At 38.4% G+C, this 19,606-nt stretch overlaps 1 long non-coding RNA gene across 1 annotated transcript; it reads right to left on the bottom strand.

Annotated features, from left to right (window-relative positions):
* Positions 1-15,578: 15,578 nt before the first annotated feature.
* LOC133207646 (uncharacterized) lies at positions 15,579-17,601 on the bottom strand. Its single transcript, XR_009724103.1, has 3 exons — positions 17,493-17,601; positions 17,014-17,141; positions 15,579-16,197 (listed from the first exon to the last, which is right to left on the bottom strand). It is a non-coding gene; the product is annotated as an uncharacterized LOC133207646 (long non-coding RNA).
* Positions 17,602-19,606: the final 2,005 nt, after the last annotated feature.

Raw genomic sequence — 19,606 nt, 5'->3', positions numbered from 1 at the left:
CTGATTATCAAAAGTATCAGGAAACAGATCACAGCTGAATTTAAGAACAAAACCAAAAGTATCTTTTTAACATAGAATCCTTTTGCATTTGCAAATATGAAGGGAGAGAAATTGATGGAGTTCTGTGAGTTAATAATTTCATCACTTGGCATAAGAGCTTTCTAATAATATGTGTCACAGTCTATGAAGATTTTCCAGTTTTTACATCTGCTATATGTATTCCTGGAATCCTGTATCCTGCATACAGGCTTTACTTTTAAATTTATGCTGTAGAAAAATATTTCTCCCACATCAAAGAGAAGCCAAGAGCAGGGGGCTTTGGGTTACAAACAATATAAATGACAGCTGATTAGCAGAAAAAAGCAGTCCTACAACAGCCAACTGTTACATTTTAGTGACACAGTTCTCTCCCTGAGCCCTGCCACAGTAGCTAGAGATGAAGAAATACGTGATTGCTGCAGATAAATTCTGAAAAGGTATCTGCATATCTTAGCATCTAAAAGGAGGAAGAAATAAATTTTGTTTGTGATGCATAAGAGTAAACCAAATGAAATTAGAATAGGGCAACAGCTTAGGCAAGCAAATCTAATTTTAGAAAAAGTTTAGTATTTTCACACCTTCTTTTTCCTACAATTGCTAGTATCTTTAGACTCAACAACAAACCACAGCCAGAAGTGGGAACACAGCCTCAAGGCTTCCAGCTAAGTGTTTGCATTTCTTGGCAGAAGATAGTTTTTGATGAAAAAATAAATTCATCGTAATGAAAAGAAAAAGCACACATTTATGAAGTAGTGAGGTCTCTCTGTGGAGATATTTAAATAAGAATGATCTAGTATTTTATAATTCCCACAGTGTTGGTTTACCTCAAGCAATATCCATTTTAAAGGTGGTAAAAAGGTTTGTGTATTTAATTAGAAAAAATTTCATTTTCAGTGTGATAGGCAGCTCTGTAACCATTCAGCTCTTACTAAATTAATACAATCTGTATAGATATAGCCTCAAGCCAAGCAATTTACCTCTGAAATCTCAATAAACCACTTGCTCTTGATAAACAGTAGGATTTGATAAAGAGTGGGCTAATGAAAGATAATGATATTTCCAGTAATAGCATTAGTGGAGTTTCACTGGGGACAAGAGAGAAGAACAAGATGTTCAGTGAGAAACTAGACCATCAAAGCCTGAGAGCATATTAAGAAGAAAGAAAGCAAAGAGGAATTGACATCTAGTACATGAAAATACACTGATTTTCTTTGGCTTTGTTTTCTGAAAGGTATAGGGTTGGATTTCTGGGACAAAGGAAGTGTTTAACATCGGTAACAGACCTCTGAATGACGAAATTGACCAAACAAATCACAGATGCAAGGTTTCAGTAACTGGATGGGCCCATGTGCATCTAAAGATACAGCAGCAGAGACAAAACATCTGTGAATTAGTTTTGGAGCCACACTCTCCAGATGCTAGCACTCAATGTGAAAGTTTAGCTTTACGTATTCAAAATAGAAGCATATCCAGAAGTGTCATAAATGTTCTTAGAGGCCAGCTACACACATTTGTATATACAGAGTAGATCACACAAATACTTGAGTGCAAGCACAGAAAGAGTGAGTCTGACTTCTGATGGTTAAAGAATTAAAAACTCTGGGCTTTCTTCAGCAGCTTGTGAGTCCATTAGCAATGGTACAGGTTGTAAAAACGTGATAAGGATAGGGGTTTTTTAGTCTTTAATTAGTAACAAAACAATTAGTAGAATTTTAACATTCTGATTGCCTGAGGTCATAGCTGGTTAATAGCAAACTCAGAAATTATGTATCAGACTTCTACTCTCTAGCTTGAGAAACTGAAGTAGGCACAGAGGTGTTTACTTAAGTAAAACACATGAAAAATTAAGGAAATGAAAAAATAAGAAAGGTACAAAATTAATCCATAATACCATCACTATGTGGCACTGCAGTGAAAACAAGACAGCTTTTGAGTAGCCTGATTTGGGCTAGAAAAGTGCTAAACAGGGATGAGTCTGTAAGGTTGCTGGAAAAGTGCTGTTTCTGTGGAAATTTGGCTAATTAATCGAATATCAGAACATTTATAAGAGGGTATTTATAAGAGGACATTTCATCTCACCCTGACTTTGATTCTTGTACTTTCATTTTTAACGTTATGTAATTGGCCAGTATGAGATAAGAAGTATTTCCTTCTGAGAATTACTTAGCCCTTAGGATGAAGGGCAAACTTCGAGCTCTTGCCACTTCAGGTCCTAGTACACTTGAGCCATTGTTTAGCCTTATGACTAAGATGACCAAGCGTTTTGAATTAATTAAATAAGTGGGAGGATTAAGGGGTTGGAATGACAAATGTGAGTTTTGAGGAAATAATACTATAAATTAATCAACACAGGCAGCCTAAACAGAAATTAAGCGGGAGAAGTGATTATCTTTCTTCTACATGAGCATAAATACCAAAAACAAAAAAAGAGGAAAAGGAACTGTTTAGGGTGAAGCCCAAGGAGACAAAACTAGCACTAACCGGACTAGGCTGAGCAATGGGAAACATCAGAAGAATGTACTAAAGGTGAGAGGTGGGTGGCTGTAAAGTGTGCTGGTAAGGGCACTGGTGCAACTCTGGGTAGGACAGCCAAACCTGACAGCCTGGTTCAACCGCATACATTTTATTCAGTGGGAGTTTAAGTAAATTAATTAATTAATTTTTATATTTGAAACGGGTTTTTATTTCCTTTTCCTTTGTTTTGCCATTATATGATTATTTTCATCTTAAAGGCCAGAAAAAATAAAAGCATAGCAAATTATTGCATGCAAGATTTTCATTAGTAGATTATCTCTTTTCATATGAGAATGGAAAGGTAACATTTATAGAAAGGCAGTGTGGTTCATGGTGATAACACAGGACACTGGTTTTTTTGGAATGGTACTAGCAAGCTATGAAAGACAAGAAAATAAATTTCAATGCTTGAAAAAAGAAAATACTTTTAATTAATATTTCCCACTTTCTAATAATTAATATTATCAGTTTTTTAAAGATCTACATCTTAAATAATAACAGGTACATCCTAAATGTAAAATGCATTGTGACCAAAAATAGAGCTCAATCGGTAAGGTAGTAATTTCCAATAACAATACTACCCTTTTAGACTGATTACAGAATTTGTATTTTTTTCCTAAGAGATTATAAATTTAAAATTGGCTATTTATTGTTTATTAAGTATGCTATGTATAATATTTTTCCTTAGCAGCTATACTTTTCAGATGTATTCATTGGTCAGAATTAATGAAATTATGGGGTTTCTTTTTATTGCGCTGTTAATCCAAGTTAATCTGGGACTGTACAGCCTGTGATAACATTGTACTTTATACAGATCAATGATGAATAATTCCTTTTAAAAATTCCACACCTGAATGAAAAAAGAAATAAAAATGAGGAACTTGTTGCTACATGGAGTCACTGTCTCTATCACAGCACCTTCTGAGTCAAAAAGGCCAGGAAAAGTTGCTGCTTTCTACTCTCATGTTTACATGTTTCACTTTGAAAATATTTTTTTCATAACGTGACTGTGAAAGCAGCTTATCCCAGCAACCCCAGTAACCACAGTAAATGTCACAGGCAGAGGAGTGCATATCATAAGCAACATACAGGATTAAAAAAGAATAGGTCAAAGTGACTCAGAGGTTTGTAGGAGTACTGAGTGCAGTATCCTTTCTTTGCCAGAACCTACTCTTTGATGAAACTCAGTGTGATCTGGTATTTTTCCTCAGCTGTATACAGCAAATAATATTTCAGGTTTTGCTTAAATTCTCTGTCCTCATATTTGCTAAGGTACATTGACAACAGAATAATAAACTGGAGATATGTTGCTGAGGCCCTAATTAGCTATATAGCAATTTTTCTTTATTCAAGTTACCTGTGGATGCAATGAATCAATATCCATAATATCTCTGTAAGATGTGTGTTATCTTTTGGGAGAATATATATAAAATGTAGCTGAATCCAAAATGAGACAAAAAGCTTTTCCTTATTAAAACATTAATGAGAAAACAAAATTTAAAAAGACACACACACACCAGAAAGAATACCATCAGCCATAAAAACCTATCAACAACTAAAACAACAACAAAACTAACAGTAACAGGTTATGGGACAATCCTCTTTTTAAAAATTCAGATAGAAAAACTTAAACTTTTTGAACATCATTTAAAAAATAAATAACGACCAAAAATGTAATGGTCATGTTATTGCTTCATCATCTTGAGAAGTTACCAAATTAGTCTGCACTTTCTATAAACAGTGGTCCCAAATGTACACAGCATTCACGAGGCCTTTGGAGGATCAAGTAGCGACAAACGTGTTCTGTGTAAGGCACAACCCTCTGGTTCACAAGCTGTCATACTGTCACACTGGTGACTCAAGTTTTTAGGTGGACTACAGTAGTTTGAAACATGCTAATAGGAAAAAATAGGAGAAATACTGAAAAAAATAAAATCTGTTAAAGAATAATCTTCCTTAGAATTAGTGGCTTTTTGATTCAGAGGGAAGATGAGTTACAGCTTGGAACACGAAATATAACATTCTTCCTATTCCTAATCTGAGAAGACATATTGCAATACACTGTATGGTGTCCTAGGTTCAGCAGTAGCAGTAATTTTTCTCTTTCTTAGTAACTGGTGCAATGCTGTGTTTTTGACTTTTGGCCTGGGAACAACGCTGATAACACCAATGGTTTTAGTTGTTGCTCAGTAATGTTTACTCTGATCGAGGACTTTGTGAATCTCATGCTCTGCCAGCAAGGAGGGGAAGCTGGGAGGAAGCAGAGATAGGACACCTGACCCAAACTAGCCAAAGAGGTATTCCATACCACAGCATGTCATGCCCACTATATAAACCGAGGACACTTACCCGGAAGGGTTAGATCACAGCTCGGTTGGGCTGGGTATCGGTCGGTGGGTGGTGAGTGGTTGTATTCTCTTCCCTTGTTATTTTCCTCATCATTATTATTATTGGTCTAAACCCCAGCTCACGTTCCCTATTGAACAATCCAATGCTTGGTGAATTCTGTTTCACAATGATAGGAAGAGCCAACATCGAAGGATCAAAAAGTGACATCGCTATGAATGTTTGGCCGCCACAAGCCAATTATACCTGTGATAACTTTTCTGGCACATCCTGCTTAAAACCTAAAAAGCCAGAAGGATCATGAGGCCCCACTTTCACGGTCTGTATTCGTACTGAAAATCAAGATCAAGTGAGCTTCTGCCTTTCTGCTCCACTGGAGGTTTCCGTCCTCCCTGAGCTGGCCTTAGGACACCTGCGTTACGCTTTGGCAGGTGCACTGACCCGGTCAAACTCCCTGCCTGCTGCTGTCTTTGGAGTGGGTTGCACCCAGCGCATGCCTGGCACTTGGTGCCAGAAGCGAGAGACCGTCATGAGACAGGTTAGTTTTACCCTACTGATGATGTGTTGTTGCAATAGTAATCCTGCTCAGTACAAGAGGAACTGCAGGTTCAGACCCCTGGTGTGTGCGCTTGGCTGAGGAGCCACTGGTGTGAAGCTACCATCTGCGGGCTCATGACTGAACGCCTCTAAGAATCCTGCCTAGATGCTTGATGTGCTGTTGATTCATCAGTCACTTGAGATTGACCCAGGAAATGGCAGTATTGTTCAGAATGTGTGGGTTAAAGCCCTTCCTGAGTCTTTGTCAGCAGAGACAGGCCTTCCTCATAGGAGAAGGAAAACTCCTATCTTCAAACCCGGGCTGATGGAGCTCATCTAGCCTTGCATGGTCTTCCATCGAAGAGAAGGACACTCTTACAAAACCTACGACCTGAGGACTTTGCTTCACCGTCCTAGCTAGCTAGGCCCTGGCAGTCAAACCTCAGGTGTAAAGGTTGGGGCCAGTTCTGCGCACGCTGAGCCTCACCTAAAAAATCCACTGTGCAGGCCGGAAGGGCTTAACTGTCACTTGTCTGAATGGACAGGTGAGGGTCGAAACGGCAGGTGGCAAGGTACATGGGAAGCTGCAGATCCAGCCTTGCATGCGGGTGGACCAGCGCATGGGTAGCTGGGGATTGCCCCAGGAGATGACAGTCCTGGTTGGACACTTCCTGATTTCCTAAGGACCCTTCTTTTTTCCAACCAAATTTGCCTATCCCACATGCCCTTGGTCATCGTTCTTGTAGTAAGCGTGGGTAAAGCCCTTCCCAAATCTTCACTCGCAAAGCCAAGCCATCAGTCAATTCTTATTGGTGGTAGCAGCAGTGGTTTGTGTTATACCTTAGTTACTGGACTGTGCTTATCTCAACCCATGGGAGTTACATTCTTTCCATTCTCCTCCCCATCCCTCTAGGAACAGGGAGGAAGAAGCGGGGAGGGGAGTGAGGGAGTGGCTTGGTGGTTCTGAGTTACCAGCTGGGTTTAAACCATGACATATGGGAACTCACTGAGCTAAAGAGTACAGGTGATCATTGGTAGGAAAATACTTTGCTATCCAACAAAAAATGCAGCTTTCCAACTCCAGCCCAAGCTGTTTGCAGCCGCCATTGCTTTACAGGTTTTCCTTGAACTTCTGTATGAGCTGAAGTTTCCTACGACAACTGAAACAGTCTATACATTACAACATCAGCATCTTGGTTGATAATTAATCTTTGCAATGTGAGCCCGTTTATTGACAATATAAAGATCTAAGAAAAAGGATTAAGACTAGAGTTCATTTTGTATGGCTTTTTTTTTTTTTGCACACCATTTCCACTCAGATACTAGAATTATTACCTTTAAACACAGCAGAAGACTCATCTTGACAGATGCAGCAGCACTGTGAATTATTGGGAAGATTGATGTAAAACAAGATGATAGATAAAATTGAGAAATAATGTTCTGGTATTGGAGCCTATTTTATTCTTGGAGATTGATGATGCATATCCAGAATTCTTATTCTTTGTTGAAGGGCTGAGAGAGAAAAATTGTGCAAGTACCAAAACTGCTGGTAAGGAAACAGGGAAAACAGCTGGCCTAGAATAATTGCCACTACCTGCCAGAAGACAAAATACTGTATTCCTTGGGCCAATGTGTCATCCTACCTTCCCAAAAGGATTGTGAGAACAGGTTTAGGATACTGTTCCCCTGTGATATGTTCTGTTGAAATTAAAAAAAAAAAATATATATATATATATATAAATTATATGGCACCAAAATCCCATCAAAGGAAATAAAGTCATTGCCAAAACAGGAGAGGGAGTTAAGAGAACAAGTGGATGCACTAACAGGATACGAGGGAAATGAAGAGTACCAGAGACCAGACCAGACAAATATTTTTGTGAGAGGAATGTATAAGCAGTAACCAAACAACATGGTCAATACACCATACGTTGTGAGGGAAAAGTTAAGAAAAGCAAATTGCTTCTTCAGGAAATCCAGCTATCAGCCTATGGTGCTTCAATTAGAAGCAACTGGGCTAATAAGAAGATGAATTTACACTAATAACTTTGTGTAAGTTACTGAGCAACTGGAAGCAGACAGAAAGCTTCAGAAAAACTCTGAAAAATAGTATGCGTACAGAGCAGCTGGAAAGCCAGCTAGTGCAGTTAGTACAGGGATCAAGTCATCATTAGGGTGGTCCTGGCTTTAGGGTGTAAGGGACAGGCAGTAATAGTAGGTTATTGGGGGGACCTTAATACCACTTCAGTCTTCACTACTCAGGCTCTCTAGCCCTAAACATTCTTACATGCACCGTAGCTCCCTTTCCTAACAGACTTACAATGGCAAGGTAAGTTCCAGTGTTGGATAGAAAGGCATGTATACATGTGTAAAAGACATTTTGTATCTGTGTTTCCTGACAGACATTTAATGTTCCTTTGGGAAGCAAGAGAAATTCAGGCTTTTATTTTATAAAAGACATATGTTTTCATGAGACAGAAGAAAAAGCCAAGGTGAAGTACTTTCACCCATTTCTCTATAACTAGATTTTGGCTGCTGAATATTAGTCCTTAAAAATACCAAAAAAAAAAAAAAAAAAAAAAAAAGGAAGAAAATTTCTAAAATGTTTAAATGAAGAGTATTACCTTCCACTGTAATCAATTTATGAACAAATCCCACATTTGAACGGATGTAAATGTGTCCACCATTGGGCATCCACAAGACACATTCACCTGTTTCGTACAGAGCTGACTGTATTACCATCAATGCCAGCTTTGCAGCCACACACAGTCAAATCCCTAGGTTTTAGCTGCTGTTACTGGGAACACTGGCACTCTGAAACTCATTTGAGGCACAGGCTGAAAGTCAAACCTCATGGTAGTCAGAGACAGAACTCCCACTGACTTCAGCAGGGCCAGGGCTGCATTCAGCCAAACAAATGAATGGCTGTTCGCTCACAGTTGAAATACAGACCAGACTGCATGCCTGCCATTAAAGCAAGACCCATGGAAGGAGTAATACTGGCAATATGTAGACCTAAATTTAGTGATGCTAGGAAAACCTTCTTTAAAGAATGAACATTCTTTAAAACCTTCTTTTTTAAATAAAAGCAGAAAATATTTTGAAGAGAGATATGATGATATTTGGAGTATATAAGTACTTAGGAAAAAAAAGACAGAGTCAGATTGAGTGTGTCTGTACAGTTACCATACCAAAACCGTAACCTGACTTATGTCCAGGAACAGTAATAGACACATGAACACACAGCCATTTGTCCTGCAGCTAAGGTGTGGAATGCCCTAAAAATGAAGAGCATCATTACAAGGTACTCAAGGTGTTAAGCAATACTTATAACCTAGTCAGGATCCATAGTACCCAGCATAAACAGTTTTCTTTATTTTTAAAGCACAGTTTTTTTCATTAATGTCTTGAGCAACATCCTTTGTGGAGGATAACAGCTAAGTGACAGTTGGCTTTTGCAACAGTATGATCTCCGTAAGTTTAAGAGCATTGCACAAATGGTCTTTTTTTTTCTTTTTTATTTCTTCCCCCACCCCACCTCCCCCCACCCCCACCCTGCCTTTTTTTTTCACCCTTAGGGAAGAACTGGAAATGAGGGAAGTGAGTAAATTTTTTTAACATGGGCAGATTGTTTTCCTTTATGTAAATAGTCTCAGGGGATTTGCTGAGGCACAGAATTCAAACAAACAGATTTTATTTCATAATAAATGAGCTTTTATATTATTCTGACATATTCAATTACACAAATATGTTCTTTCCAATTCAGAAAAAATCAGAGATTTTTCAATTCTTTTTCCTTGCATCAGCAAATAACCTTACTTTTCTTCTCAGATAACTTACTTGCCTTTTCCTTGAATCTTGTGATCTCATTTTCATTTACATCACCAGACAATCCTATCATTAGGATTTAGAGATTTATTAAACATTTAATGATAATCTTGATAATGTATTTGTGATGTATTGAACCCATTCCTAATGAAAGCTTGTTTTAAAAGAATATAAACAAGAAGGACTTGTTCTCCTCTAATGCAATTTGGCAGCAGGAGCTCCCATAGAGAGGAAATGAGCTGTCCCATGGTTAGCATACTGGTCTGGAACTCAGAAATTAGAATCATCGAATCATAGAATAGTTAGGGTTGGAAAGGACCTCAAGATCATCAAGCTCCAACCCCCTGCCATGGGCAGGGACACCTCGCTCTAAAATTCCTGGTTTAGTTCCCTGTTCTGCTGTAGACTTCCTGGATGACCTTAAATAAATCTCTCTCTACCTCTGATCCATATGTGTATAAAAAAATAATACCTGTTTCCTGGTTAGCAGATGAAGGAAAATGAAACAGCTGAAAAGATCCCTAAGTCTGTCAGTTCAGTTGAGCCATCCTTATTCAGGTTGTGGATTTGCTCATGCTGCTGCCTCATCTCCATCTGCAGGTGTTTTGTATGAACAGACCTTTAACCATTTAGCAAATGTCTTTCCTGTCCTTTTATCACCCCAGTAATCTTTTCCTGTCTTTATTCTCTATGCATCCTTGACTGCCTTATCCCCCACGTGTCTTCTTTCATCCCTGAAACAGCACCCATCATTGACACCTGTTTTCATGTACAAACCCAAATACTTTAATAGTCTAATCAAGGTAAATGATTCACTCTTTTGTCCTTCCTAAGCTTCTGCAATCTATAGCATATGTAAGACAAAATTAAACCCTTTAAACGACTCTTACAAATTCTACCTAACCTAACACAAATTTCATCCTGGATGCTAGGGCAAGGATGATCTTGCAGAGACAAGAGTACTTAGAAATCTGCAGCTCATAATATGACATGATAAGATGTAAACCACAGAACTTTTGCACTTTTGAGCAATTTCTGTTAAGCACTATAAACCATACATATGTTATTAATATGTAACATAAAAAGAATTCATATGAAGTGTAAACACCAGGCAAAGTTCAAAGAAATACCCAGAATAATTAGCACTTTCAAAAGTAATGTTTGAAAGAAATCAAAAAAGCTTTGATAATTCAAACTACTGAAAAAACAGACTGTTGGTTAAAAAAAAACAAACCACCAAACATACATTGCATTGAAACTAAATGTAGGGCTATTCTTTATAAACCCACCTTCTTTCATTTTGAGATTACTAGGGAAATAAATCACAGATTCTCCAGCACCTATTTTGTAAAAAGCAAATGGAAAACCAGACTCAAGAGACACTTACTTTGTTCTATTCCAGACTTTGATCCATGGCCATGTATGACTAGGTCTTGGGGTGTTTTTTTTACATTCTTAATCTCAGCTTCAAAGTTGTTGTACGTGAGCCATGTTCTAAAGACTGCACATATGGTTACTTCCAATGGCGTTCAGTATTAGCGGGGAAGGTTACCAATGGTTAATGTTCCTAACAATCCTATCAGATTAATATATTCCAACTCTTTGTCTCAGGATGACAACATTATTTTCACAATGTATTCTTTATGAGAAAAATCCAGGGAAAACTTAAGGATAATGCTTTCAAGAGTTTCAAAAAGTAGAAGTGTGAATATAGATAAACACAGTTTATCAAGAGTCTTACAGTATTACTGTTCTTATTTGCCGGCATTGTATGTATGAGCACATTGAGTCTTCATGTTACATTTTCCATAAAATTTGCATATGTGGTAATTCTGTATTTCTATCTCGAAGCTGTAGGTACTAGTCTACTGGACTCACCATTTTTTTTTTTTTTGCTCAATATGTTGCAGTGTGCAATGGCATCCAGAAAAAATCCCAAAGATCCTAAATCAAGATGTTTCATTGAATCAGTATGAAAAAAAACGCAACTTCAGCTGCCTTTTCTGGAGTGATTAAATACATGAAAAGTCCCTGGTTATCCCCTCTGCAAAGAGACATCGGTTCTGTATTAATCTCTCAATCTCCTGACCAAAATCCCACTCTGCATATTTTGCACAGCTCACTGTAGAAAGGCAAGAGGCTATTTGATTCCACATGATTCTCCTCAAAGCAACATTTATACTCAGTTTCTACTTTACTATGGGGTAAAAAGTTTGCTTCAGGAGGCAAAGTTTTTAAAGGAAACTATCCAAATTCAGTTAAAAGTATTAGGCAATTATTTAAATTGCTTGCACTTTAAGATATTACCTAATTTAGATAACAGGTAATTAGACAAATTGTGAAGTTAGGGGGAAAAAAGAATCCCATTTATTCCCACTGCATTATATTTGGCCTCCAAGTCATGATTTCACTTTTGTTTAACAGTGAAAATAGAAAACTGACACTGAGAGTCTTCACTGAGTTACAGTAGTATGACTGTATGCAAAAAAATATGATAAACTAAATGGGCAATTTACTTTGAGGGTAGAAACTTCATAAATTAGGACTGAGTAAATCATAACCAAATAAAAGGTGATGTGTTGTTATTGCCCTGCCAACGTATTCTAATCCTGATCTGATCACCTGTAAAGAAGGGAGCTCAGTTCAACCCTCACTATCTTTTGTAAAAATAACAGTAAAGGGGTCAGGTAGAACTAATATCAGTGAAGATTATTGGCAGCCAAAAACCAGAGTACAATAATCAAATGGAGGCCTGTTGGAGGAGCTGTTGTTGGCATTACCATTATAAAATCAATTTAACTATTGACATGAGGGGGGAAAAGTCCACGACTTCACGAATAACTAACTCAACTTATTCTAAACTATTTCCTTTCTTTGGTTTTCCTAGTGATAGGAGCAATATCTCATCTACCAAGAACTGAAAAAATTAAATTAATCTACATAGTAAATGTAGAGTGAGGTATGTGACATTTGGTGAGATAGCCTTTCTTCTTCTTTTTTTTTTTTTTGTCAATAAAACTGTTTTCAGAAGAGAGACTGAAAACCAGAAAAACTTGGAGAAAAGTCATCCACTCAAGCTCTTAACCTTTTCGCTTTAATAAATAGCTTCCAGTATAAAACTTGAGTGGGGATTAGTTTGCAGGCAGTTTCAGAGGAGAAAAGAAGTCACAGTTTTCTCTCCTTGTGCTTCCAGTATTATTGTTGAGGAGACACTTTGTAGCAACATTATGGGAATGGAAAGGCAGATGGGAAGTGGATAATGCTGTTTCAGAACCCTGTGTCTTACAGAACGAGAAGCATTTACAAAGCTGGAGCTAATGCTGTGAAACCAACACTTGTGAAGGTGTTTCAGTCCCTTATGCAGATGAACAAACCTATCAGCACAGCCAGTGCAGGGCTTTAGGACGTAGTCCAGCACTCACAGCAAACATTGGCCATTAGCAGTACTTTCAAACATTTCAATATGATCATCAAATAACTACAAAGACTCACTTGTTTAGAGAAACTTAATTTCTCTACAACATAAGATACTCGTAGATGACTAATTTATCCTATTTTTTTTCTATGACAGGTTTCCCAGAAAGCGTGGCTACTGACTCAGTCACTGTTTTCCACAGAACTTGTGCATCAGGTTTTGTTTTCTTTCAATTACATTCCAAGCCCTCCTTGCTGTTAAGAAAACCCGAATGTGATCTGACACTCTGGACTTGAAGAAGGACATAAGTGTGTCTGACAGGAAGTCTGTATTGTATCTTGCAGTGCTTCAAAAGTGTAACTTGTACTGTTAAATTTTAAATTAAAGATATTAAGCATTCGGTTATGATTTTTGGCTGTAATTCCTGTATATTAAAATAAATAAATAAGTAAATAAAGAAATAAATAAAATCTAAAAAAAAATATTATAATATTGATCATTTGTCAAAAATTACTCCTGGACTGATTCTAATGACATATCTAGCCTACTCAAAACATCATCTTCTGACTTTACTTCATATTCTTTATTACATTCTTCATGTGAGCTGTCCTTGGCAGATATGTCACACATAGTCCATGCTAAATTTACCAGGTAACTGCTTTCTGTATGCATTTAATTTGGTTTCTAGCATATCAAGGGACAGTCTGAAATGGTGGATGACTTTTAGGAGAGGAGGAGAAAAAGGAGGGGTGAGTACATCCATAACCAGCACCTAAATGATCGATTTCCACCTCTTTGATGCCACAGCAGATAAAGCAAATTGAAGTTATTTAATTTGTGCTTGGATGAAAAAGAATTATTTTTTTTAATTCCTAGTTTACATCTGAGAATCAACCATTTGATTGCCCCATAAAGGGCAGAAGAAGCCACAGCTTCTCCTTGGATTTTTGGGAGAGGTGCCTTGAGTTTTCCATCACACATCTTATTCCTTTCTGCAACAAGATACAGCCAAAGCCTTCATTCATCTTTCTTCAATCATGTTTGTGTTGAATAGTTTCTAACAGCGCTATTCCCATTCTTATTCTCTACTATATTATTGTAAAACAAGCATGAAACATTATTTGCCTGTCTTTCATCCTGTCTCCTCCTCCACATTATGTTTTATTTTCTCTAGAGATGTACCTGATCTGGAAATCCCAGTTGAAGATGCTGAAGCTCACACTGGCTGGAATTTGTAACTCTAATGCTGACTTAAAATATGAAACCTTGATCAAAAAAAGCCTATAGAATTTTAACAAGTTTGAAATTTGTCATAGTGTTCTCATCTAAATCTGCTGCTCACATTATTTAATGCCGAATGAACACCACCCTGGACCAGAATGTGTCCATCACCTAAAAGCAAACTAAGGTCAATATCCAGAACTATTTCTATACATAAAGAAAACCCTTAATCCCAAATAATATCAACTTTTAAGAGACTCCAGTATAAATTCAGACCAAATTCAAGAGTATTAGAAAGAAACACATTGAATCATAGAATAGTTAGGGTCGGAAAGGACCTTAAGATCATCTAGTTCTAATCCCCCCGCCATGGGCAGGGACACCTCACTCCATCCAGCCTGGCCTTGAACACTGCCAGGGATGCAAACTATCCACTCTTCTCTAACCTATCTGCTTCTCTGAGCTTGCTTTCGTTTTAATAATAGAATCATATAGCTTCACATTTCATGTCAATTTTCAAGTTGAACAAAGGAACAATCCTACCAAATTCCTCTGCTGCTGATGTTAAAACAGAAAAACAGAAACCACACAAATAATTCTTTCTTTTTTTTTTTTTTTGGTAGCCAACAGGAAAAAGGAAAAAAAAAAAGAAAAAAAAAAAAAGAAAGGTGGGTTTTATTACAGTATCACAGTATGCTAGAGATTGGAAGGGACCTCAAAAGATCATCTAGTCCAATCCCCCTGCCAGAGAAGGAACACCTAGGTAAGTTTATACAGGAATGTGTCCAGGTAGGTTTTGAATGTCTCCAGAGAAGGAGACTCCACAACCTCCCTGGGCAGCCTGTTCCACTGTTCTGTCACCCTCACTGAGAAGAAGTTACTTCTCAAGTTTAAGTGGAACCTCTTGTGTTCCAGTTTGTACCCATTGCCCCTTGTCCTATCATTGTTTGCCACTGAGAAGAGCCTGGCTCCATCCTCGTGACACTCCACCTTTATATATTTATATACACTAATAAGGTCACCCCTCAATCTCCTCTTCTCCAAACTATAGAGACCCAGCTCCCTCAGTCTTTCCTCATAAGGGAGATGCTCCACTCCCTTAATCATCTTAGTTGCCCTGCGCTGGACTCTCTCCAGCAGCTCCCTGTCCTTCTTGAACTGAGGGGCCCAGAACTGGACACAATATTCCAGATGAGGTCTCACCAGGGCAGAGTAGAGGGGAAGGAGGACTTCTCTTGACCTACTAACCACCCCCCTTCTAATACACCCCAGGATGCCATTGGCCTTCTTGGCCACAAGGGCACAGTGTCGGCTCATGATCATCCTGTCGTCCACCAGGACCCCCAGGTCCCTCTCCCCTACACTGCTCTCTAACAGGTCGTTCCCCAACCTATACTGGAACCTGGGGTTGTTTCTGCCCAGATGCAGGACTCTACACTTTCCCTTGTTATATTTCATCAAGTTATTCCCCGCCCAACTCTCCAGCCTGTCCAGGTCTCGCTGGATGGCAGCACAGCCTTCTGGCGTGTCGGCCACTCCTCCCAGCTTAGTGTCATCAGCAAACTTGCTGATAGTACACTCAATTCCCTCATCTAAATCATTGATGAATATATTAATACTGGTCCCAGTACTGACCCTTGAGGCACTCCACTAGATACAGGCCTGGTTTATAATTGGTTTATATCAATCCCAGACTGAAATGTTTCCACATACTCAACCAATTAAGACAGTTCATTTGAGATTAAACAAAACATTTAATTTAGGGAGAAACAAATCAGGCATGCTTAATAACGCCAGCAAGCAAGAGTCAGAGAACAATCAAGGGAAAAAAATAAATGAATGTCTCATGTAGCTGACCCTGTGTACCAAAGGTGGTGATTCTGTTGCTCTTGGATCGCAGAAGACTTGCAGGCAGTCCAAGGACTGCTCCCATGCCAGGCCAGGGTTTGTCATGGAGCAGGCCTGGCTTTTGCGGGAATGTGCTGGCTGTGTCCTCTGAAGACTTCTCTAGGAGAAGAAAAGAGCCAGCTGTGGCCAGCACTGCTTGCCTGGATCAGTGACATGTTCAGCCTCAGGGAACTATTGTCAGCTCCTGCCTGTGAACTTCTTTCAGAGTTCCCTCTCCACAGCTTTTTTGAGTTACAGCATTTTGGTTCTGGATAGTGTGAAATAAGGGATATCACTCACAACAGCAAGTCTCACCTTTTTCTGTTGGAAAATCATGCAAAATATGGGTTAATTGAGCATTAATACTGCCTTGTTCACTTCAAGAAGAAATTTTACTTTAGGTCTTCATCCTATGAGTAGATCAGAGGAGTAGACCAGGTCATCACAAAACCAAACCCTGTTCAACAGACTTAGTTTTTTTAATGGCATCCAAATCTCATTGTTAATCAAATTCAGACATCAAATATTTTTTGGAAATATTACAACAGTTTTCTGGGACATATTTTTCTTCGTTTTGTAGTGTCTGAAATAGTACATTTTGAGAAGCAAATTCTTCACCAAAAAAATAACAAAAATCATACACAGTTTTAATTCTCCTGGGGTTTAATGTAAAATAATGTCATAGTCCAGGTTTTCTCAAATATTTTTGAGAAAATATTTACATTTCTAAATATTTTCATATTTTTCCCGGGGGGGGGCAGGAGGGGGGTATAAAATTGGACGATCATGTTGAAACTCTTCCTGAAAAAAATAAAGGAAAACAATCTTTAACCTTAAGTATAACTATGAGACTGATCCTCTTCCTATACAGCTTTTTCTTGAGAAGCCTTGAATTTTAGCACATAAATTAATGACCACATAGACAAAAAGTAAATGCAGTGGGAAAGACCAGTAATGGAAACAAAGGGTATATATGTGAGATAACAAAAAAAGAAAAAAGTTAGTACATCTGGTTTTTCAATGCAATAAAAGACACCATTCTTTACTGGTCACTCCTTTTAGAAGTACTTCTGACAGACAAGTTTTGTCAGACTTGAATTTAATAAAAGCAGGGGAAATTGCATTTTCAAAGATTGTTTAATGTTTGAAGTGAAATGCAGATGTTTAATTCGCCACAAACACCAACATTTTGTTCATTTAACAAAGAGCTCAGATTGTTCATGTACCTCTTCTGGAGTCACATTGTATGCTCCTTTGTGAGACAACTCCCGTTGATGTCAGCCTCTCCTGGCTTGTAAATTTGGCTTGATGCTAACTGCACTGCACTAGTTGAAAGGACTGTGAAGCTGAAGACCTGTAAATAAAACAAGGTATGCTTTCTCATCCATAGATAGCAGTTGTCTAAAAAATAACATCAGGGTTATGAAGAAAGAACTAGAATTACTGCAGGAGGCTAAACCTAATTTTACTGGTACAAAGAATAAACTCATTTTTCCCCTGCTGAAATAAAATTCAGTAACAATTCAGAGTTGTAAAATTACAATTATCTAATATCAGGGTAAATCAAAAGGTACAAAAAAGGTGACAGTTGTAAAAAAGGCACACAGATCTTCTATCACATTTCAGCTATTAGAGTCTTTGTGACCCTTTCCACCTGTAGACTTTCTCTTTAAACCTTATGTAGAAAAAAGCAAGTTGTACTCACCCTGCTTTCTTAGGGCAAACTGCTTCTGTTCTGAAGCCAAAAGTATATGAATCACACATTGTACTTGTTTCTTTTATTTATTCCCTATGTTTATCTTCAGCCTGGAACCTTGAGCTACAAAAAATAAATGCTAGTGAGAGTTTCATCATATAAAATAAACAAAAAAATGCCCCCCTGATCAGGACAGCCTTCAACTACTCAAAGTGTTTCTGCAGTGGTGTGCCACACTGGTTGAATATCAGGTATTAGTCCTGAAATATATTAGTCCTGCTTAAATACAGAATCATAGAATACTTAGGACTGGAAAGGACCTTAAGACCATCTAGTTCCAACCCCCCTGCCATGGGCAGAGACACCTCACAATAAACCATATCACCAAAGGCTCTGTCCAGCCTGGCCTTGAACACAGCCAGGGATGGAGCATTCACAGCTTCCTTGGGCAACCCATTCCAGGGCTTCACCACCCTCACAGTGAGAGAACTTCTTCCTTATATCCAATCTAAACATCCCGTTTAAGTTTTAACCCATTACCCCTTGTCCTATCACTACAGTCCCTAATGAAGAGTCCCTCCCCAGCATCCCTATAGGCCCCCTTCAGATACTGGAAGGCTGCTATGAGGTCTCCACGCAGCCTTCTCTTCTCCAGGCTGAACAGCCCCGACTTTCTCAGCCGGCCTTCATATGGGAGTTGCTCCAGTCCCCTGATCATCCTCGTGGCCCTCCTCTGGACTTGTTCCAACAGTTCCATGGCCTTTTATGCTGAGGACACCAGAACTGCACACAGTACTCCAAGTGAGGTCTCACGAAAGCAGAGTAGAGGGAAAGGATGCAGCCCAGGAATGTGAGAAACATTAACAAGGTGATAATGCCACTTCACTACTGTGAAGATCAGTTACCAGATTATGTTCCTAATTCATATTCACCTTACAAAGGAGTAAACTTGCTCAGTTACAGCAGCAAATGAATGAACACTGGAACACTACAAGCTTTTGGTTTTGCTTTGCGCAGAATGGAAATGTTGCTTAAGAGTTGTTGAGCAATCTCCTGTAAGGAAATGTGAAACTATGAGAAACCATTTCCTAAGGGATTTTCTATGTTTTGGAAAACATAGAAAGTTATAAGCTTTTATTTTTTTTATGTTTTTGAAAACATATGATATGTTTTGTGAGGTTTTTGAACTTGAAAATCCTGAGGGCTGGGAGGAAGTAAAGGCTTTTTTGTTTGACTGCTTGGTTATTTTGGTTTTGTACTTTGGGAATCTTTTTGCACTGTAAGCCAAACAAACAGTTTCTTCCCTTTCCCCACGGACTAAGAGAGGTATCTTCTCTATAGTTATGGCCTCTGGACAGCACTGATAATACAAAACCCAGCATAAGGTGCATATTTGCACATCGCACAATTTCAGGCACTTTGGGGATGCCACCACACTGCAGCTGGTTTGGAAACAAATGAAGTAACTGGAAATCTTCCCCCTGACCTTACAGGGCTTTGAGAAGACCTGTAAAGATCATTTCATTAATCATTTCCTTCATGAACATCACCAGGAAAGTTGAAGCAAACAGGTATTTAGATTGCACAGTAGAAATAATGACAGGTTCATTGCTAAAGGCTGAGGAAACATGTCTCAGTCAGTCTTTCTGGTCCCCTATCCATTACCTCGTTTTTGGGGAAGCTAATTCTCTTTCGATCTTTTTTGCCACTATAGGGTGAAGTCCCATCCGGGAATTGTTCACCATGAAAGTGTTTAAACAAACACATTGCTACTTGGTCTGACACATGCCTCCTCTCAATGTGGTTTATTCTCTGCTTGATGCAATACCAGTGGCAGTGTCCAACCAATAGCAATTTAATGAAAGTAAGTTTGCAGATATGTTTACACAAAAACTGCAAAGCATTTTTTACCTCTCAAATCATTTTAATCACTTCTTTTCCAATAGGAAATAGCATCCATAGCATTCTTCCTTTCCAACAACACAGTAGAACTCATAAAACAGTAAATAAGTTCAGTCTCTTGTCTACTTGGTAGAAAAAAAAAAAAAATTGAGCTGCTGCCATCTTTTGGTTACACTCTATAATAATTGACATCAATTAGAGGTTGTTTCCTAAATCAAACA

Source organism: Neopsephotus bourkii, unplaced genomic scaffold, assembly GCF_033783945.1.
Source record: "Neopsephotus bourkii isolate Nb327-2 ecotype Australia unplaced genomic scaffold, CSIRO-AGI_Nbou_v1 NB_234, whole genome shotgun sequence".
Classification (NCBI taxonomy): Eukaryota; Metazoa; Chordata; class Aves; order Psittaciformes; family Psittacidae; genus Neopsephotus; species Neopsephotus bourkii.
Note: the sequence above shows the minus strand (reverse complement) of the source record. Positions and strands in the feature narration are given on the sequence as shown.